Source organism: Schistocerca cancellata, chromosome 4 (genome assembly GCF_023864275.1).
Source record: "Schistocerca cancellata isolate TAMUIC-IGC-003103 chromosome 4, iqSchCanc2.1, whole genome shotgun sequence".
NCBI lineage: Eukaryota > Metazoa > Arthropoda > Insecta > Orthoptera > Acrididae > Schistocerca > Schistocerca cancellata.
The window spans coordinates 25954582-25977182 of NC_064629.1; the positions used below are offsets into that span (position 1 = coordinate 25954582).

The window sequence follows — 22601 nt, forward strand, 5'->3', positions numbered from 1 at the left end:
ATTGATTGCAAAAAGAAAAATGTAACTGGCAAATAAAACACAGGTAAGAGGAAAAAGTCAGTTTTCTCACGTCAATTTACTTACCTACCAAGTTTAGTACCTCAGCATATTGATCTCGATAGCATGCGAGAGAAACATTCTCTCAAACAGATGTAATACTCTGCCTGCCTGGAAACAGTGCCTCAAACATGTGATGTGGCTGCGATAGTTATTCACAGTGCTCTATAAACCGTGCAACTGCATGGCAATAAGGCAGTCTCTGCTAACCTATAAAGCTGATTATCACCTGCCGTAAGATTAGCAGTATAACAATCCACTTCTTATCATGGAATTCTCTGGAATGCTTATTCGGACTCGCACATTTGCAGCTCTCAGTGACATTTGCTATTCAAATGGTTTTTGCTATGCAGCTTCACGAATCATATCACTCGCACCAAACTTGGCAATAAAGGATTTATTTGTACACATAAAGAATGTCAATTATTCACAGGTCTACAATAGATGGAACTTTGGAAACAGAAGATAACATTGCCTCACCAGCATCAAACGCAACAGAATCAACTGATTACATTACTGCAGCAGCAGACTCCAGTGGCCATACTGTCCCAGTTGTCCTCACTTCCTAGTTTCAAGGCATCTGATGAGTTTGCAGAAAATTATCAGCAACTGTTTCTGCTACAATGCAAGGCAAGTTGTGTCCTGGATTCAATGTGTTACAGTGCTTTACTTCTTTCCTCCTTTACTAAGTTAAACAAACTACTGCAGAACTTAAAGCCCATAAGTAGAACTGAGTAGCTTTCCTGTATCTGTCATTTGCTGACTAAACCATCAACAGCCAGACAACTTACATAGTATCTATAAGCAAAAAATTCAATCAATGTAAAAAGAAGTCTAGTCAATTGTATATGGCCTGAGCTTACAAGGTGCAATTTTGCATGTGAATTGTTTGATGGCTTACATACTACATGACTTACTATGGTTATGACTGATTGTTTAGCTCTCAGTCGGGAAGTTCGATGAAACACACTTTAGTCACACGCTCCTTCTCTTGGAGAAGTACTGCACTTAATTACATAATTTGAAACTGCTTCTTCTGTATAGGAAGTTTATGAGAATGATGTTATAGTAGCTAACCTATCCAATATAGTTGACACTGATCAACTGTTGACAGGTGAACAAAATACACCTTTCTTTTCTCAGTACCCACCATCACACAGTATTCTGGCAACGTGTGGTAGGTTTAGACACAGATTAGCTCCAAGTACTTCCTACACCTCGAAAAGGGCTCTGGCACGAGTGACAGCCCGTCAAGGTTGCATTTATACCACAATGTTGTCAACATGCCCTAAGGCTTGTAATGTTGTAAGTTCCTGCAGCAGGACACCAAGTTTTTCACTGCATATGGCACCTATGCACACTATCACATTGGTACCTGCACCTGGCGGAAATCCAAGCTGATTATCATATTACTTGCCAAGGATCGGCAAGCACAGATTCACATAGCCACTGGTGCCACGGTGTCCCCGATAAATCTGTACACGTACCACAGAAACAGCTCAATGCCACATCAGTGACCACACTAGGAAGTAGCAGCTTATGGTTGGTGTAAAACAGCACTACAGAGCCAACTCAGGATGCAATTATAAAGGATAGTCATAAAATTTTAATTACTGATGTGAGAAAATCGCGCTGTGACTGTGAAACTTGGTGATAGTGTTATTTCTCCTTTACATGTCCACCCTTCACTCTGACATTTATCTCAATCACAGATGATGTGGTGGAACCACTGGTTGTAGAAGTCTGGATTTTAGATGTTCATTAGATGTTCCATCTCAAAAATCACCTCATCACCATTCTGGAAATGCCTGCCACATGAAGTTTTCTTCATCTGAGGGCAGAGAAAGAAGTCACTGGGTGCCATGTCAGAAAAATACCAGGGGTGAAGGAAAGTTTGATAGTGGCATGTGTAACTGTGTCCAATGCAGCATGGGCTGTGGAGCAAAACCATCCCCTCGAACAGCTTCTCACTGGTCTTCACCTTGGCAGCCTCTCCGAACATTGTCAGGAGATTTTGGTAGCACTCTCTCATGATAGTTCAACCCTTACAAGCATAATCTATTAGCACCACACCACAGCAGATCCAAAAAACACCCACCGTCAACTCGCCCAATGGTGGTTAACTTTTTTGCCTTTCTCAGGATTTGTGAATCCCCAAGTTTCTGTAGCTCACTTTGTTCCTTAGTCTCAATGATACCACTATAGCCTGTGGTGATTAGACAGCTAAAGAAGTCACCTGGATCAGCCTCACGCAGGTGCAACATTTCCGCCGATGCCTCAGTTCGGCAGGCTTCTCGAACGAGTATGAACCGTCCTGGCAACCAGCGGGCAGCGACCTTCATCACATCGTGCTTTATGCAGAAAACTGATGCACAATTGTTGATGGTGTTGGGACAGCAACCTGCCACAAATTTACTTTCAGTTCCTTTATACAATGGGTACCGTTACCGGTTTCGAATCATTATGATTCATCTTCAGACGGTTTACGTGCTTTCCTTACAACATGTGGTGCGTTTTTTACAGAATAATTGCCCTAAAATATGAATAATACATAATTATAAGCACACCACACATATGGTTGCATTACAGATTTTTCATTGGATGTGACTTACGTGAAATGTCGGTTTGGAGTGTTCGATTTAATAACATTCGTCCAACAGATGTGAATACATTCCCACTGCATTCTTATCGGCAATTAATCTGTAAAAAATGCACCACATGTTGTAAGGAAAGCATGTAAACCATCTGAAGATGAATCACAATGATTCGAAACTGGTAATGGTACCCTTCGAATAAAGGAACTGAAAGTAAATTTGTGGCTGGTTGGTGTCCCTATCACCATCAACATTTGTCTTCAAATAACAGCCACGGTCTCCAGCTATGTCATCATATGACAAAATTGCATGATGCACAATTGATTTTCACTCATTCCACTGTTGCTGCCATTGTGATATGCCATTCTTCGAGTACTGGGGCTTTCACACTCCTTTTGCAATTCCCAGGTCTCTTACACCGAGACTTGTCTCACCACAATGGAAGCATCACCATCACCTACCTACCACATCATATGACAGTGCAGAGTTGCTGTGCACCCATGCCAATTTGGCATAGACTGTTGCACTATCTTTCCAATTCAAATACAGAAAATGAATAAACACACAATACTCCACTTTATCAATGGGCTGTGCCATTTTATTTTAGCACTGCTAGTGGTGTGCAAAGGTACTGTGGCAAGGGGATTTCAATATGTATCAGGACTGCAGACACACATACCTGCAAGCAAACAAATAATTAATTATGTACCAATACCTTTTGTGGTTATAATTAAAACTTTATGACTGTTAAGGTATCTGAAAATAGAATGTAACCTAATGTTTCTTGTTGTAAACTTGGCAGCAGTAATTGACTTTTTGGATTAGATGCTTTCAGAGCATTTGTTTTTACAGTAGGTGATCAAATCATTCTATTTAAGACCTGAATAAGTTGTGTAAAGAGTATGGTTAATTATTGAAACCATCGCTTGGCTGTGCTGCAAATTTTTATGCATATGTATTGTTAAAACACTCTTCTCCATGTCCCTTCTATTGAGCTCAGACATTTCTGTTCATTTTCCAAGACGCAATTTAAAGCAGAACTACACAGACTTCATAAATTAGCTGTCTTTACGCCAGTATCAGCAATATAGCAGGCAATGTGTATGGCTATAGATAAAAAAACCATATGGTAGTATCTGAATCTATGGTAATTTTAAGATAATACTTAGCACACAATCTAAGACTCACCTGTATCGAATCCTGCACCTGAAGAATTACTAGCAAAACTGGCTGGCAGCTAGTAATTTTCTAAGATTGATCTCACAGTTGCATATTTAATGTTGCCATTAGATAAGCAGATGTAACAGATCCTGGTGTTCAATATGCCTTTTGGCATATACAGTTATAATTGCTTGCCTCTCAGAGTCACTAGTACGCCCACTGTGTTCCAGTGTTACAAATTAAATGGACAATGTCACTGTAATCTGGATTGCACAGGAGCCACATGTGCAAAGTCTTCAAATGCTGTTTACCCATTTAGAAGGAAACGGGTTGTGATGCCAGTGCAATAAGTGCAGTTTTGTCAAGTCAACCACTGAATACTTACAGGGTGACAATTATTGAACTATATGCAATAAATGCAAATTAGTTACAAACTGCTGTGTGCACACACTTTATTCAACATGTAAACGTCACTTCAGATATTTGGATTTAGGTTATGACATATTTGATATGCCTGCCATCATTGGCGATGATGTGGCGGAGATGAACAGCAAAATTCGGCATGACCCACCTAATTGTTGGAACATTGATGCTGTTGATGACCTCCTGAATGGCTGTTTTCAGCTCAGCAATGATTTTGGGGTTATTTCTGTACACCTTGTCTGTAATATAGCCCCACTAAAAGGAGTCACATGTTTTCAGATCCGTAGAATATGGCGGCGAATCGAGGACCATGCCAGTGGCCTCTGGGTACCCCCGAGTCAGAATGTGGTACCCAAAGTGCTCCTCCTGGACGTCAAACACTCTCCTGCTTCGGTGGGGTGGAGTTCCACCTTGCACAAACCACATCTTGTTGAAATCAGGGTCACTTTGGATAATGCGGATGAAATAATCATCCAAAACCTTCATGTACCATTCAGTAGTCACTGTGCCATCAAGGAAGATCGCACGGATTATTCTATGACTGGAAATTGCACACCGCACAGTCAACCGTTGAGACTGAAGAGATTTCTCTATTGTGAAATGCAGATTCTCAGTCCCCCAAATGCTACGATTTTGCTTATTGATGAACCCATCCAAATGGAAGTGGGCTTCATAGCTAAACCAAACCATATTCACATCAAAGTCCTGTTCGTCAATTCTGTGGACAATATTGTTGGTGAAACACAACTGCTGTTTCATGGACCCCTGGGGCTTAATGGCTTATGGGTTTTAATTTTGTACGGAAAGAAATGTGGGTCTTCAACAACAATTTGTCGCAATGTCTCCCGCTTGATTTCTACCTGTTGTGCAGCTCATCTGATCGGTTTCCTGGGGCTGGTTTGAAACGTAACATGTGTCTTCGTGATGTTTTCAGGCATTTCAACCCATTTTGGATGACTAACATTTCCAACATTGTCATCATGAACACAACCCGTTCTCTCAAACTTGCAAATCAAATTCTTGATTGTTAGCACATTTGGACCGGTTGTCTTCAGATTGAGCTAAGTTGCAAACTTCCTTTGAGCCGCAGTTGGGCAAATGGCCTACTACAACAAGGTGTGTGCACATGTGCATACTAATTCCCATCATGGCCCACAGCCAACTGTGCAGTCTGAATGTACTAACACAAACACATATAGTTCAATAATTGTCACCCTGCATATCACAGGGGCCCCAGCTTTTTGGCAGCGGTCAGGGAAGGATAGATGGTCTGCCATCAGATATAGCATCAGCCACATCATCACAAACAAACCATGCCCCTGCTCAAACTTCACAAGGACCTTTGCAGCCAAGTCCATAATTCCATTCCACTGATACAAAACTGGGACCCACTATGATCCTGTACACATGTATGTACCATCTGCACCAGTCCCTGGTAGTACCACAGGTACATCTTTGGCCCCCACCACAAGCTACAGGAACTTTCAAGGTTGTTTAGGCAGCTGAGGGTGTCCACAGAGGTCGAGCCTTTCCCAAATCCCTGGCATCTCCATACCACAGCAAAGTCTACAGTTCGCTCCACTGTCAGCAAACTAGGCAGAACCACCTGCACATACACCACCTCAACACTCTAGCAGGATGTAGAGGCGGGATTTCGTATCACACCATTTCAACCTCGAAAGTGGATCAGAGGAAAACTGCCATCAAATAGATGATGTCCTGCAAACAGCACCGCAAGCACGTGGTGCAATTAAGATAGTTACCTACAGTGCTCTATTAATCATGTGGCCACACATCAAGTCAGTTGCTGCTAACCTATAAAGCTGGCATCACTGCAGCTGAGCTGCTACAGTCACGTTAACAGATTTTATTATTTTGGTATCAGAGCACAATATCAAAACAAAGTGGGGCTGCATCAAACACATTAACAGACTTTATTATTTTGGTATCAAAGCACAAATGCTAAACCAAGTTGCTTGGCAATGGGAAAACAGAGATTAGAAGTTCTAATGGTTGGAACATACATACTATTCACCAAAATTGACAGCTGGCCACTACCTATGCCCACATCTACACAAATTAGTGTCTGGAAAATGTTTTGATTTAATGAAGATATTAAGACAGCAGTAGAAAAGTATTTTGTAGACCTTCCACAAGTATATTTCATAGACTGAATCTACATCATGGAGAACTGTTAGACAAAGTTTGTCAGTCATAAAGGAAATCACATGAAAAATTAGTGCGCTTTTAACTATATAACATAGTATTTCACTGCCAGGCTGAGGATATTTATAAACATGCAACTCTGACAAAGCCCCCATCACGACAACTTACTGAAGGAGAGTCATTAAAATACAAATCAATTCAAAATTATACTCCTGACTTTTAAAAAAATCTTAATTTATCATGTATGACATCAGAATATAACTGATATTTGTAGACAGAGAAATTGACAATTTTCTTAGCACATTACAAATGTTTAATCTGTGCACCTTGTCACATTTTAATACATCAAGCTGCTGATAAACTCTCTCAAAATCTCTTATAGCAAGTCCTAGCCAAACGAAAAGAGTGTCAGGGCAGCAATCATAAAAACAAAGGTGTTTTTCATTGCCATGAGACCTTTCCACAAATTTTCAATCACCAACTTTCTCTTCCAAATGCCAAACAATTTTGTCGAGTCCCACCTATAGAGGGAGGAATGACCATTGTAATAAAATAAGAGAAACCAGAGCATGCATGAAAATATTTGGATGTTCATTTTTCCCACGTGTTTCTCATGAGTGGAATGGTTGAGAAATAGTCTGGAAGTGTGTCTATGAACCCTCTGCCAAACAGGCTGAGTGTGAATTGCAGATTAATTGTGTGGACGCTGCTGAAGCTGTCATACATGATAAAAGCAGAATCAAGAAAACAATGAAAATATTAAATGCATTACCTTTTCACATGTGGTTACAAGGTTTGCTAACCCTTCAACTTGGTAGTTTCTGTGCTGGTAGCAGTTTACATGATCAGTTGGTACAGGAATGCAGCATTTTATTCAGATTGCTCTCATGCACGGACTGTGGCAAAATTTCATGAAATTTCCAGAAATTGTGAAGAACAGATCTCGACTGATAGATTTACGCAGAGAGACAAAATACAGTGGTCTTAGCAAACTGTTGCCAATACAAAAACTGAGTTTATCACGTGGTTTCTGTCCGTGTAATTTTTATAAAGACAACCAATACCTTTAAAGAGTAGAAGGCCTTTGAATAGTTCTAGCTTGTAATTTTTCTGTTTATGGATCTTAGTCCAATATTCTCTGTGCTACGTCCTAATCCAGCTATGTAGTTTTGTTCATATCATTACCTTAATGATTACAACAGGTTCTGGTCCAACAAATGGAGTTGTTTTACCTGTCATGGCCAGCCTATCAGATTGTTAACTGCCACTGGTTCCCGAGTAACCAGGGAACCACAACAAGTTTATCATGCTGCTCTCCCTCAGCCTTACAACAGCTTCATGGCATTCTGAAATGATCTCTGATCTCACTGCAAGGACTGACAAGAGGTTTCAGAGCTGCTCGCCTGTCTGAATGAATGTAGATGTCACGATCCTTATAGCACCTGCGCAGATTCTCCTCTTCACATACTCTGATATCGGGTATTTCTGCCTGAAATACCACAGCCAACTTCGCTAGAGGCATTGCCCTCTCTAATGTAGACTGTACTCAATACACCTCACCCCCCTGCACCTTCTTCTGGTTCACATGCATCAGTAAACCAGTCAAGTCTCCCAAATGGTATCAAAGTTCACTCTTCCACTGCTCCCTACTTCTAATTATTACCTTTGAAAATTTATTGCAGAAACCAGAAGTTGTACAGTCAGCCGGTATTTCCCCAATAATTCATATATTTACCAAATTCACTATACTGGTGGAGGATTCTGGGTTTCCTAATGGTTTTCCGTTATTTCAAGTTTTTTAAAACCAGTACAGCCCTGCTGCTGCCTCCACTATAACCAAAAGGCATAATGGGAACATGTCCAGCATGGTCTCCATCCCAGCCTATTATGGCCAGCATGGTCTCCATCCCAGCCTATTATGGCTAAGCATGCCAAACTCTGCCCCTTGCCAAGCTCTTTGGCAGCCACCTTTGTTGCACTTTATTCCACCAAAGTGTAACCTCGTAACTTATCATCGGTCTTATTACGGTGGTGTATATCTAGTACATGCTCCTGGGTATTAGACCACAATTTTTGCCACAGGACCTTCTAGTGCACATAAGAGCACCTTTTGTCTTGGAAAATACATTCTGTATGTGTGGGGTCCAAGATAGTTTTGCATCCAGGATTACCCCTAGATACTTCACTGTCCTCCACGGTAGAGTTTTCTCAAAAGCTCGAGATTCCAGTATGTGTTCTTGATAAGCTTCCTCATGAACAGTGTGACAAAAGTTTTCTTGGGACTGACCCTTAGATCATGTGTCCTGCACCAGTTTTGCAAAGTGTTCAATGTACATTGTGCCATTGCTCTAACTGTACTACAAAATTTGTCAAGTACTATTATGACTAAACCATCTGTGTGTACTTGGCGCAAGTTAACTCTAGTATTTAACTTTTTGACAAGTCCTTTCACCACTAGGTTCCACAGGAGTAGTGACAAAACCCCTCCTTGCCAACACCCCTCCGGGACAATAGACCTTTATTACATTTAAAACATAAAGAACTTCTAATATGGTATACTTTCATGTAATCTTTGAAACAAATTCATACACTGCAATTACTTCTTGTTAGTTCCTAGCAGTCGCTACGAGACACAGCTCGAAATATACACTGAAGAGCCACAGAAACTGATACACCTGCCTCATACCGTGTAGGGCCCCCCCTGCAAGCACACGGAAGTACTGTAACACGATGTGGCATGGACTTGACTAATGTCTGAAGTAGTGCTGGGGGGAACTGACACCATGAATCCTGCAGCGCTGTCCATAAATCCGTAAGAGTAAGAGGGGGTGGAGACCTCTTCTGAACAGCACGTTGCAAAGCATCCCATATATGCTCATGTTCATGTCTGGGAAGTTTGGTGACCAGCAGAAGTGTTTATACTCATAAGAGTGTTCCTGGGTCCCCTCTGTAGCTATTCTGGACATGTGGGTATTGCATTGTCCTTCTGGAATTGCCCAAGCCCGTTGGAATGCACAATGGACATGAATGGATGCAGGTAATCAGACAGGGTGCTTACGTACGTGTCACCGGCCAAATTCATATCTAGACATATCAGGAGTCCCATATCGCTCCAACTGTGCACACCCCACAACATTACAGAGCCTCCACCAGCTTGAACAATCCCCTGCTGACATGCAGGTCTATGGATTCATGAGGTTATATCCATACCCATACACATCAATCTGCTCGATACAATTTGAAACGAGACTCGTCCGACCAAACAACATGTTTCCAGTCATCAACAGTCCAATGTCGGTGTTGACGGACCCAAGCGAAGCATAAAGCTTTGTGTCGTGCAGTCATCAAGGATACATGTGTGGGCCTTCAGCTCCAAAACCTCATATCGATAATGTTTCATTGAACAGTTTGCAACCTGACACTTGCTGATGGCCCAGCACTGAAATTTGCAGCAATTTGCAGAAGGGTTGCACTTCTGTTACATTGAACGATTCTCTTCAGTTGTCGTTGATCCCGTTCTAGCAGGATCTTTTTCTGACCGCAGTGATGTTGGAGATTTGATGTTTTATTGAAATCCTGATATTCACAGTATACTCGTGAAATGGTCGTACTGGAAAATCCCCACTTCATCGCTACCTCAAAGATGCTGTGTCCCATAGCTCATGCATTAACTATAACACCATGTTAAAATTCACTTAAATCTTGATAACCTGCCATTGTAGGAGCAGTAACTGATCTAACAACTGCGCCAGACACTTGTTGCCTTATGTAGGCATTGTCAACCACAGTGCCGTATTCTGCCTGTTTACACAACTCTGTATTTGAATACGCATGCCTATACCAGTTTCTTTGGTGCTTCAGTGTATGTGTATGTATCTTCCTTTGCATTTTCAAGGACTTGATAAACAATAAACGTCCTGTGCATTGAAATATTTAGTAGTCTTTTAAATATTCAAAATTTTCTTCAGGCAGCTATCAGCATAAATAATATTCTTTGAAAAATGCATGATACAGAGCTGCATTGTATTCATTTATTATTACTACCAGTTTCAGTCATAAAACATCCAGTTACTCTGTTGCTATTGAATAGGCCTGAACTTAATATTTATGAATTTTCGCTTTTCTAGATATGCACAATTGTAATGACTATACCAGCAAATGTGTTTTCATGTCAAAATTTATGTGATATATGAGTATTATTGCTCCATCTTTCATACCAAGATGACGGTTTATGACAGAAAGTGCTAGTAATAATAAATGAATATAATACAGTTGTATGTTGTGCATTTTTCAAAACTTCTTAATATTTTCACATATTACTTTACATTTTTTTTTCTTTACAAGAGGACAGGTTATGCTTGCAGATTTCTTCTGACTACCTAATATCCTGCCAGAGATATCAACACAGATATCACACAGCTATCAATGTTTAGCTGTCCTTTGTCAACAGATGGTAAGGCAATAGTTTTACCTGAGAGACTGCAATTAGCGACTATGTAGTCAAGTGCAGACACTTCCTGCCTGCGAGTACAAATTCAGGCTTTTAGCTTGAGGAATCAACATAATTGTTGTGTAAAACACTCAATAGTGACCTATTGGGTAGAATAATATCTTCATATCCCACAATGCACCACGAATACTCCCACAAGAAACAGTCCGTAGAGTTATTTCAAGAGATCTGAGAGTGTCTACTTGTCAATGCAAAGTTAATAGCATACAGTTATTGTAAGAGTACACAAAGCATTACAATTACTGCCTGACAGTAGAGGAGTACTTGGGATAGAGGAACAAGATTGTTGTGAATTGTACATGTAAATATAGTGGCCCCTCACATTATACTGTAGGTGTGACTAATTTTTGTTATAAATTGGTCTGGGGATCAGAAGTTGTCATCATGAAGCAATATAACTGCACAGTCTTTTGCAACAGTTTTGTCATATACAACGTTCTTCACAAATTTTTCATTTAAAATTAGTATAAAAGTCCAAGGTTTTGACTATATCCTCCACTGTCTCAGCCAGGAAAGCGACAGTGTGTCAAACAGCAATACAAATCCACACATATAAATAATGTATTAGTGGGTGTTCTCTGCGACCAGAGATGACAATTATTGTGTTGGCAGAAGAGCCAACACCGTGTTGCTAGAGGAGGCCGAAATGCACACCTTTAAGCTCACGCAGGCTGGTGTGAGGTCTGGAAAATGACAATGTAATTAATATAGCCAATAAGGTACATTGCTGCTGGACTACTTAACTTTAATCCATAATTGGTGTACATCGCTCTTGACTGTACAGGTTTTACAATCTCAATATTAGCTGGTAATGGCGCCTTGCTAGGTCGTAGAAAATGACGTAGCTGAAGGCTATGCTAACTATCGTCTCGGCAAATGAGTGCGTATTTGTCAGTGTAGCTTCGCTAGCAAAGTCGTCCGTACAACTGGGGCGAGTGCTAGGATGTCTCACTAGACCTGCCGTGTGGCGGGGCTCGGTCTGTAATCACTGACAGTGGCGACACGCGGGTCCGACATATACTAGCGGACTGCGGCCGATTTAAAGGCTACCACCTAGCAAGTGTGGTGTCTGGCGGTGACACCACAACAATGGTACCAACAAAGATGTGTCAGCTGCAGTTTCTTTTTTCCTCCTCATGATATAACATATGGTGCATACATATATGTAGTTTCTCTTTATGGACCTTCCGTGCATTATTAAGCTCGTAATTCTGATCTTTATGAAAACTGTTAACAGTCATTCTATCTTTTGCAGCCTCTCTGAATCCTTGTAAACCGAAGTGTGTCCAGAATACATTTATATCTGAGCAATATCTTATGCCTACTGACACAGCTGCATGAAGCCACCACTTAATTTTCTACATTTATTTAATTTATATGGAGCCACTTGTAATATTTCTGCCCTTTAATTGCCTCACTTGTCATTTTCATTCTTGTACAGTAGGTGAACTGATGTGTGCTTAAACAATTTTTACAACGCGACACCATCAAAGTTAAATTTCTGATAAAGCACATTTATTGTCACAGAGTGCTAATGATGATCAGCATGCAGACAAGACATTCCATTTTTACAACAAAATGTGTCAGTGACACACAAAGATTTGAAGGAGTCTAAATACACCAGTAGCTATTTGAATACAGGCAAATGACTTAGGGAACTTTACTCAATGCCTACTGAATATGGACTTTATACATTTCACTGTATGCAACAGCAGCTTATTGCTGACTCCCAGGAACTTTTCTCAGCGATTACCCAACACCACCTGCACCGGTTAGCACATCCTGTACTCACTCGGACACCTCACTAGCAGGATGCAACACCACCTGGTCTCATCATCATCCGATTCAGCATCGCAGTGGAATGTTTACAGCGCCAGGCCACCATACTGCTCAGTCAGACTGCAGTAGCAACTACTGCCACCTTAACAACACTGCTTCTTTGGTGAGACTGACGCTTCACCTTACCACACCGCAGAACACAGGTGCCACGGGTATATGCAAGGCTGTGCCACCAGACGAGGACGCACACCTACAGCTGTACTAGTTTCATTGAAACAATATTGTGTTTACACGCACACCATCTGTCTTGTTGCAGCCACCTTACTCCTCCTCCGGTCTCCCGAAGCCCTCACCAAACCATCAAACCCACAACGTCCAGGTGGGAGAACTGAGCACCAGCCTGACCACTAGAACAATGGCTCCTCCACCCCTCCTCCCCATAGCAGTAATTGCACACCCGCCCACTACAGTTAAAATAAAGAGCTATTACATATTCAGTAACAACATAAAAGACAGGAATGATCGGTAATACAAGTACACATATGGAAATGAATTTATTTTGTTTGATTATTCATTATATTTTCTTATAATGGGCTTGAAATGAGCTATTTTCTGGCCTGGATTTTTAAAATGCTCATTTTCCTCTGTGATCCAGCAAAGACCACCAATATTTTTTCTAGAAGCCCAAATGTTATAACTGAAATAATTCATTAACTAACATATTTTCATAGCAACACTTATTTTAGTTGTCAGCCAATTTCAGTTTTTTTTTTTTTTTATGTTCTGATGGCTTAATTTTCATTTACATTCTTATTTTTATTGTATGTCATTGTTTTTCAATCTTATGCTGAAAAAGAATATATCCCTATCAGTTACAGCAGACTGTCTCCTAGCCAGCCTAATGTGGTGGAAGGTCAAGCCAGATAGGCCAGAATTCTGTAAATTCTCTCTTCTGACACTAGCCATAGCATCCAATTTTATTGCAATTTTCAGATTTCTTACATAATAACTGTTAGTTATAAGTGTTTGTTACATACATACTGCACTCTTCAAAAATCATTACAGGAAACATAAAATGATCTGCATCATAATGTAGAATGTACGATTACACACATGAAAAGCAGGGTCAAACAAAAACATGAATCTTACAAGTTTGAGGTTTTAAAAATAAGTCTTCAATAGATGGCTCCCTCCTTAGCCCTCTTCCATGTTGCACTATCCCTCCAATTACGCAAACAGACATTACCAGCTGGCATAGGTTCCTCCTGCTCACTAATGTACTGCAGTGCTGCCTCAATCATCTTGAACTGTTCTGAATGTGGGATGAGATTTCTCCTGCCATCTACAATTGCCACCTACTCCTGTGTTACTTGCCCCCCCCCCCCCCACACACACACCCCTCTCCGTGTCACCATTTCCACAATATCACTGTCAGTTAGATCATCAATTTTGTCACTTGTCATCCATTCTGTGAAGTCACCTGCAGTGACATCCTCGCATCCCACCCCAGTACAGTTTTTGAGCAACAAAACAATATCATCATTCCCCTCTTTGACCCCTGTTCCACACGTGAATTCAAAGTCAAAATGTCCACTTTATGATCTAACAGATTTTCCAAGAAGTTTTAATGATACATGCAGAATCTCTTCCCACACTTCGATCACACACCTTAAGATATCTAGGATCATTTTCAGAATAGTTACAAGTCTTCATTATTATGACTCACTAGTACCAATGAACTACGAAGACAGTGACGATACTACTAATTTAGCATTTCAAGGATGTCCTGGTCCACTGGGTAACAAAGAGCAGCCACATTTATGGTGAAAATAATGCTCTGATATCTCCATCCATGACGCCATCAGTGGCAGGGTGTGAGGATGCAGTATGAAGTAGCTGCAGAGCTTCCCTCAGTAAATTTTTGTCTTTCAAATATTTCTCTACAGCTCGCACAAATTTTTTTTGGAAGCAGGTTTTAAAGATTTTTTAATTCAACCATGATTTCTTTTGATGAGTGTAATGTAGGGACTGTGATACCGGATTTGTCAGGTAGGGCTACGTTACTGCAAGCCAATATGGTAACTTGCTCCTTACTTTTCTTATATCCAGATACTGCAATTTTCTTTTTTGCAACAAGTATTTTTGTAAGGAGAATCTTGTAATTTAAACCACCCACATCACAATTCTACAACTGTTCACAAGAAATTCTCTCCTCTCCTTTGAAGACAGTCTTTAAACAATGGCCAAAACCTCAGAGGATGAATCCTCTCCACTAATGGTAATCTGATGAATATCAAATCTTTTCTTGCACTGATATACCCATCCACCACTGGCAGTAAATTCTGAATATTCTCCTTCTACTTGTCACTGGTATTGCAATGTTTTTTTCTGCAATATCAGCTCAGTAATGGGCACACTTTTCCCTCTTCAATGCTCATGCCACAAAAATAAAGCTTTCTCAACTTCTTTAATTTACCTTTCAACACTTTCTTCCTAATTTTTATTACATTTCCGATAGCCTTGGAAGCACATTGTTTTTCAGTTTTTGCTCGATTTTTCTTCCATTCATCAACAGTACTTTTTCCCTATCCCTGACTCCAAAGGAATAGTTTTGGCTGCTCCATGGAATCCAGTCACATTACAGCAGGTAGTTTGTGATTACTGAACTGTCAGTTTAATAAGGCACGGCTACAAAATACTGACACAAATTCTTTACAGATGAATGGAAAAATGTAGAAGCCGACCTTGGGGAAGATCAGTTTGGATTTCATAGAAATGTTGGAACAATTCCATAGAAATAATGGAACACATTAGGCAATACTGACACTATGACTTAAGGCTATTTACAATTTGTACAGAACCCATGAAAGGGAAGCAGTGGTTAGGAAGGGAGTGAGACATGGTTGTAGCCTATCCCCAATGTTATTCAATCTATACTCTGAGCAAGCAGTAAGAGAAACAAAAGAAAAATTTGGAGTAGGAATTAAGATCCATGCAGAATAAATAAAAACTTTGAGGTTTGCCGATGACATTGTAATTCTGTGAGAGACAGAAAAGGACCTGGACGAGTAGTTGAATAGAATGGACAGTGTCTTGAAAGGAGGCTACAAGATGAACATCAACAAAAGGAAAATGAGGATAACGGAACGTAGTCTAATTAAATCAAGTGATGCTGAGGGAATTAGATTAGGAAATGAGACACTTAAAGTAGTCGATGAGTTTTGGTATTTGGGGAGCAAAATAACTGATGATGGTCAAAGTAGGGAGGATATAAAATGTAGACTGGCAATGCCGAGAAAAGTGTTTCTGAAGAAGAGAAATTTGTTAGCATCAAGTATAGATTTAAGTGTCAGGAAGTCGTTTCTGAAAGTATTTGTATGGAGTGTAGCCAGGTATGGATGTGAAATGTGGAAGATAAATAGTTTAGACAAGAAGAGACTACAAGCTTTCGAAATGCGGTGCTACAAAAGAATGCTGAAGATTAGATGAGTAGATCACGTAGTGAATGAGGAGGTACTAAAAAGAATTGGGGGAGGAGAGGAATTTGCAGCATAACTTGTTTAGAAGAAGGGATTGGTTGGTAGGACATGTTCTGAGGCATCAAGGGATCACCAATTTAGTATTGGGAGGGCAGTGTGGAGGGTAGAAACCATAGTGTGAGACCAAGAGATGAATACACTAAGCAGATTCAGAAGGATGTAGGGTGCAGCAGTTACTTGGAAATGAAGAAGCTTGCACACGATAGAGTAGCACGGAGAGCTGCATCACACCAGTCTCTGGACTGAAGACCGTAACAACAAAAACAGTTTTCAATTCACAGTCACTACAAGTTTTTTTCCATTCATAGTTAATTTTGGACTCCTTGATTAAAACACAAAGAACCACACAAAACAGCAGATTAACAACACACACACACTTTGGGTATCCCATACGTAACTGAGGAAACAAAAAACACAGGGCTGCCAATACAGCTACTCTCTATGCATGTTCAATGTTGTTTGTGAGCACTGGTAGAGGGCTTCTATGTATTGTTTGTTGGAGAGTGGTTCCGGTAATTTATTCAGTATTAACAAAACAGTATGTAGCTCATAACTGTGACTCCAGATGTGCTAGAAACACAAAAGACACACAAAACATTTTGAAATGCCACACAGCGTTGTAGCCAGCACTTGATTCCTTAAGCTTTTGAAAAATATAGCATGTACAATAAATTAATTCTCATTTTATCATGGAGAAGTATTATTATGACTTTAATAAGTAGGTCTGATAGTCGTGAGTCAGACAGTTGAAAGTCTACTGTATATTATATTTATTGGCATCACATATATAACATATGGTGTCATTGCTAAAAAAAATCTTTTACTTAGAACCTTTTGAACATTACCAATTAAACGACAAATAACTCTCCATCCAAACAGCGTTGAAAGTTACTCGAAAGAAAGCATTCTCATTACTTCAAATTTCTATTTGAGAGATGACAGCAGCACTAAGGTTGTGTTCACAGTGGCACCGACAATAGTCGGCAGAGGTCATCCAATAACATCGGCCAACAGTTTGGTCACAGTGCATCCGATCCCCTTCGTAAGTTTTTGGTGAGATCAAGGAAGTTGGATTAGGTTAGACTCTATTCTATGTATGAAGTACATTAGAATCTAACCTCCTAGGTCAGGATGGATACCATGATGTTTCAGTGCTTGGAGACAACTGCTGCACTGTGGTTTCTGCACTTAAAAAGATGCTGAATGCATTTGAATGAGCTATGCCTGTCTCGAAAAGAATGTTGTGATTACTGTACACTTTTTCCTAAGTTACTGGAATAACCAGACAAGCTTTACAAACATACTGAGATGACGGGAGGAAAAAAGCAAGATTACAAACCCTGTTCTGCTGTATTTATTTGAAGTTGTGCAGACACACATCAATTAACCTCCAATGACTGTCATCCAGCATACATGCGAAAGACAAGCATAAACTTTAGAACAATATATTTGGAACACCTGAAGCACTGGAAAGTGGAAACCCATACACCATATCTGCAAACCAATTGGCATAACAGAATCACCATCCCACTGGCATAAAAAATGACAGTAAGCAGTAATAATAATTATTAGGCAGTTGATACAAACCTACGACATCCCAAAATAGATCTATTGCAGTAACTATAAGTGTAAGAAACACCGTTCTTGTCACTTATTGTCATCTGAAATCTGTACGTTTGGACGATGAGATCGGCTACATGGTGACCACACCTGTAGTGGTATACCATTTTGAAAATATCAACTGCCTCTGGCTGATGTTGGTCGTCAACAGATTCCACTGATATCGGTGCCACTGCAACTGTAACCTGAGAGAAGATGTCCCATTTATCTTGACCACCAAAGTCACTTTTTTCTTCAGAAGTACACAGAAAAATGAATCCAGAAAATGTTGTTCAGCTACAATATTGCAAAGGCAGACTGGTCTGTATCTGTAGCCGTAAAAGTTGGCAAGCTAGTCACTGTTTACTTTATCTCTGACTGAGGTACTTCATGTTTTTCAAAAGCTTGCAAGTTTCTTCATTAAAAATTCCTTCTTGCCAAAATAGTGACAGTCTTTGAACTGTTTCAACTCGGAATACAGGTAACAGCTTTATCCAACACCCTTACATTTAAAAACTTTAACACAGCAAATTGTTCCAAAAATTGTGCATTTTGGAGAGATCTTTAATTCCGTGCATCAATTAAACTGCTAATTTTTATAAGATTGTATACACGGAAACCACCAAATATGGCACTTCAGCTTCAAAATCAAGTAATTGACATGCAGTTGCTTGGCTTGCTTCTATCTACCACTCACAAGACAGAACGTGATGTCACATAATTGTGTATCTTGCGGGTGGACAGAGCCTGATCTGTAGTGTAGCCCGACTGACTGAAAGAAGCAAACATGAGTGGCCGTGTCTGCAAAACTCAAGTGCTGTGTCTGGTAGTTTTTGTATTTGTATTTGCATACTGTGAAAATATCCAGTTTAATTAACAAACTGAACTTAAGATCTCTCCAAAGTGTGATGTTTTTCCTATGACTTGTTGTGCAAAAGGATCTGGAAAATTGACTTTGGCAGATAAAGCTCTTACAGGCTGTGCCACATGTATCCAGCAGTTTGTTAAAAAGGAAATGAATGGTTATTTTAAGACTATATGCGTAACCTCAGACTTGAGAAATAAACTCAAGATCCAGTTTCAACAGTAAATAACTATCAATGGCCAATATCAGTAAACTTCTGCCTTCACATTTGTAAGACATTTTACTTAGGAATTTCCAAATTTCGCAATATTTCACAAAAACGTCCTATTTCATATTAAGTTGGTAGAACCAAAAATTTCACACTATCTCCCATGTTATTGTTTATGAGAAATCCTCCTTTCTAGTAATAGAATACGTTCTTGGATAAAGAAAAATTTGCATTAGGAAACAGTAACACTAGACTTTTTGAAAGTTTCCTGTCCTAAAATCTGAATATTTATGTAACAACAGTTTTGGGTAGTAATATTTCCTTAATTACAAAATTTAGAGGAAAGTACAAGATGTTCCTGACGTGCACTATGTGAGTCAAAGTATCCGGACACCACTAAAAAACATATGGTTTTCATATTAGGTGCATTGTGCTGCCACCTACTGCCAGGTACTCCATATCAGTGACCTCAGTAGTCATTAGACATCGTGAGAGAGCAGAATGGGCGCTCCACAGAACTCATGGACTTTGAACGTGGTCACGTGATTGGGTGACACTTGTGTCATACGTCTGTATGCGAGATTTCCACACTCCTAAACATTCCTAGGTACACTGTTTCCGATGTGATAGTGAAGCGGAAACATGAAGACACACGTACAGCACAAAAGTGTACAGGCCAACCTTGTCTGCTGGCTGACAGAGACCACTGACAGTTGAAGAGGGTCGTAATGCGTAATAGGCAGACATCTATCCAGACCATCACACAGGAATTCCATATTGCATCAGGATCCACTGCAAGTACTATGACAGTTTGGCGGGAGCTGAGGAAACTTTGATTTCATCGTCAAGTGGCTGCTCATAAGATACACATAACGCTGTTAAATGCCAAACGATGCCTTGCTTGGTGTAAGGAGCGTAAACATTGGACAATTGAACTGTGGTAAGCTGTTGTGTGGAGTGAAGAATCACGGTACACAAACTGGCGATCTGATGGCAGGGTGTGGGTATGGTGAATGCCCATGAAAGTCATGATGCTGTGGTGTTATGGTGTGGTCACGTTTTTCATGGGGGGGGGGGGTCAGGGAGGGGGGGGGGGGCCTTGCACCCCTTGTTGTTTTGTGTGGCACTATCACATATCACAGCACAGGCCTACACTGATGTTTTAAGCAACTTCTTGCTTCCCACTGTTGAAGAGCAATTCGGGGATGGCGATTGCAGCTTTCACCACAATTGAGCACCTGTTCATAATGCATGGCCTGTGGAGGAGTGGTTACATGACAATAACATCCCTGTAATGGACTAGCCTGCATAGAGTCCTGACCTGAATCCTGTACAACATCTTGGGGATGGTTTGGAACGCCGACTCCGTGCCAGGCCTCACCACCTGAAATCGATAGCTCTCCTCAGTGCAGCATTCTGTGAAGAATGGGCTGCCATTCCCCAAGAAACCTTCCAGCACCTAACTGAATGTATGTCTGCAAGAGTGGAAGCTGTCATCAAGGCTAAGGGTGGCCCAACACCATATTCAATTCCAGCATTACCGATGGAGGGCACCACAAACTTTAAGTCTTTTCAGCCAGGTGTCTGGATACTTTTGATCACATAGTGTAGTATAGAAACAGGCACTCAAAAGAGGTAGGTCACTCCAAAAACAAATCATTATTAGTGGAGTCAGATATTCCAGTGCATTTGATTTTTTTGAGTCTTCAATTATGCATACATCCTTAAAGAAAATGTTTCTATACAAAATATTTCTACTGTTATCATCCGCCATATGTGAACTGTACTCTGAACAATAAGATTTAGGAAATAAAGGAGAAAAATAAAGGAGAAAAAAAAACTTTATTGTGGGACCTGCAGCATATATTATGTACAGTGGGACATAATGCAAATAATTGCAGGACAGTGTGCTGCTTGATATTTTATGTGGTGTCACCGCCAGACACCACACTTGCTAGGTGGTAGCCTTTAAATCGGACGCGGTCCGTTAGTATACGTCGGACCCGCGTGTCGCCACTATCAGTGATTGCAGACCGAGCGCCGCCACACAGCAGGTCTAGAGAGACGTCTTAGCACTCGCCCCAGTTGTACAGCCGACTTTGCTAGCGATGGTTCACTGACAAATTACGCTCTCATTGCCGAGACGATAGTTAGCATAGCCTTCAGCTACGTTATTTGCTACGACCTAGCAAGGCGCCATTATCATTTGCTATTTATCTTGTGATGCATGTACCGTCAGACCGATGTTCACCAATTATGAATTAAAGTTAAGTATTCCAGTAGTTACTTACGTTCTTTGCTACTATAAATTCCCTTAACTCTTCCAGACCTCACGCCAGCCTGCGTGAGCTTAAACGCGTGCCTTTCGGCTTCCTCAGAGTGGCTTGGTTGTCTTGCCAAGTCACAACATTTTATTTTAGTATATAAGCTTATTTTGGCTTTATTGCCTTCATCAGTAAAAGTCCTGACATTGTAGATTGACATATGTGAACTTTGAGTGAACCATATTGCTGTCTGTAGTTGTTAGATGTCATTTTTTTTTAAAGTTGTTATATAACTTGCTGTTCTATATATATTATAATACTTTTTCCCCATCTGACAGTTGCAGAAATTCAATTTAGATGGCTAGTTGTTCTGAGTAAACAACTAGATTCAAACTTGAATTTCTACAACTGTCAGACAGTGGGGGCAAAAAACACGTGCAACAGCAAATTATGTAACAACTTTAAAATTTTGCTGGCCAAACAAAAAACAACACCCAAAGTTGACATACGTCCATTTACGGGGTCAGGATACGTAATGATGAAGGCAATAAAGCCGAAATAAGCTTATATACTAAAATAAAATATCAAGCGACATACTGTCTTCCAGTTCTCTGCCATAAGAAAAGATACAGTAACACCTATATCGAGAGTGGTATCAGAGCGAGTGAAGTTATTTCACCTTGTTATATTTCACAGCACTGTGTCGAAATGCGTTGAAAAACAGTTTGAATTCAGTCCAAGTTAACTGCTGTCACATTCACACAAATTACCATAATATCTAAGACTGGGGCCATGACTGCCTTCCACTTAGTATTCTAGGATTTTTTAGTCACCTTCATCAGCCCCTGTTGCAATTATGACACCACATATCATTTCTGTACGACTACAACAACGGCTGCAAGAAACTGGTACGTTCGCAACCAGGAGTGCTTCCTGTGGTGATAAGACAGACACACACACCACACACTCACCTTTTAAGATGTCATCTACGTGACACAAAAGATAACCTGACAACAAATACTCAAAACATTGCCCGTGCCGTGGACTTGGGCAGAGCACACGGGTTGAAGCCCACTGTTTCTGCTGCATGTGTGTAGTCTGAAGTGATAGATTTAAAAGTGATCTAATCTTCAAATTTACTTTACATCCAAATTGTACATTTATGGACATGCATTCCTTATCAAAACTCTATCTGCTAAGTCCCTTTACAACCTACAGAAGCCTGTAATAGAATTTGTAAAATACACTGTATATAATTTGTCCTTTTTACTCACTGTTGCTCCACAGACTGGGAGAAACAGAAAATTCTGATTCTTTTGTGTTGATTGAGAACGTGTGCACCTGATTGAGCAAGTATGTGCCTACAGTTTACTGAGAGCACTAATCTCATGTCATATACTCTGTAGCCATATTGTCTGAACAAAGCAGTTGGACAG

General features: G+C 40.3%; 1 protein-coding gene across 3 annotated transcripts in view; it reads right to left on the minus strand.

Annotated features, from left to right (window-relative positions):
- LOC126184803 (protein Aster-B-like) overlaps positions 1-22601 on the minus strand; it is a 243951-nt gene that overhangs the window by 52876 nt on the left and 168474 nt on the right. The window lies entirely within an intron of this gene.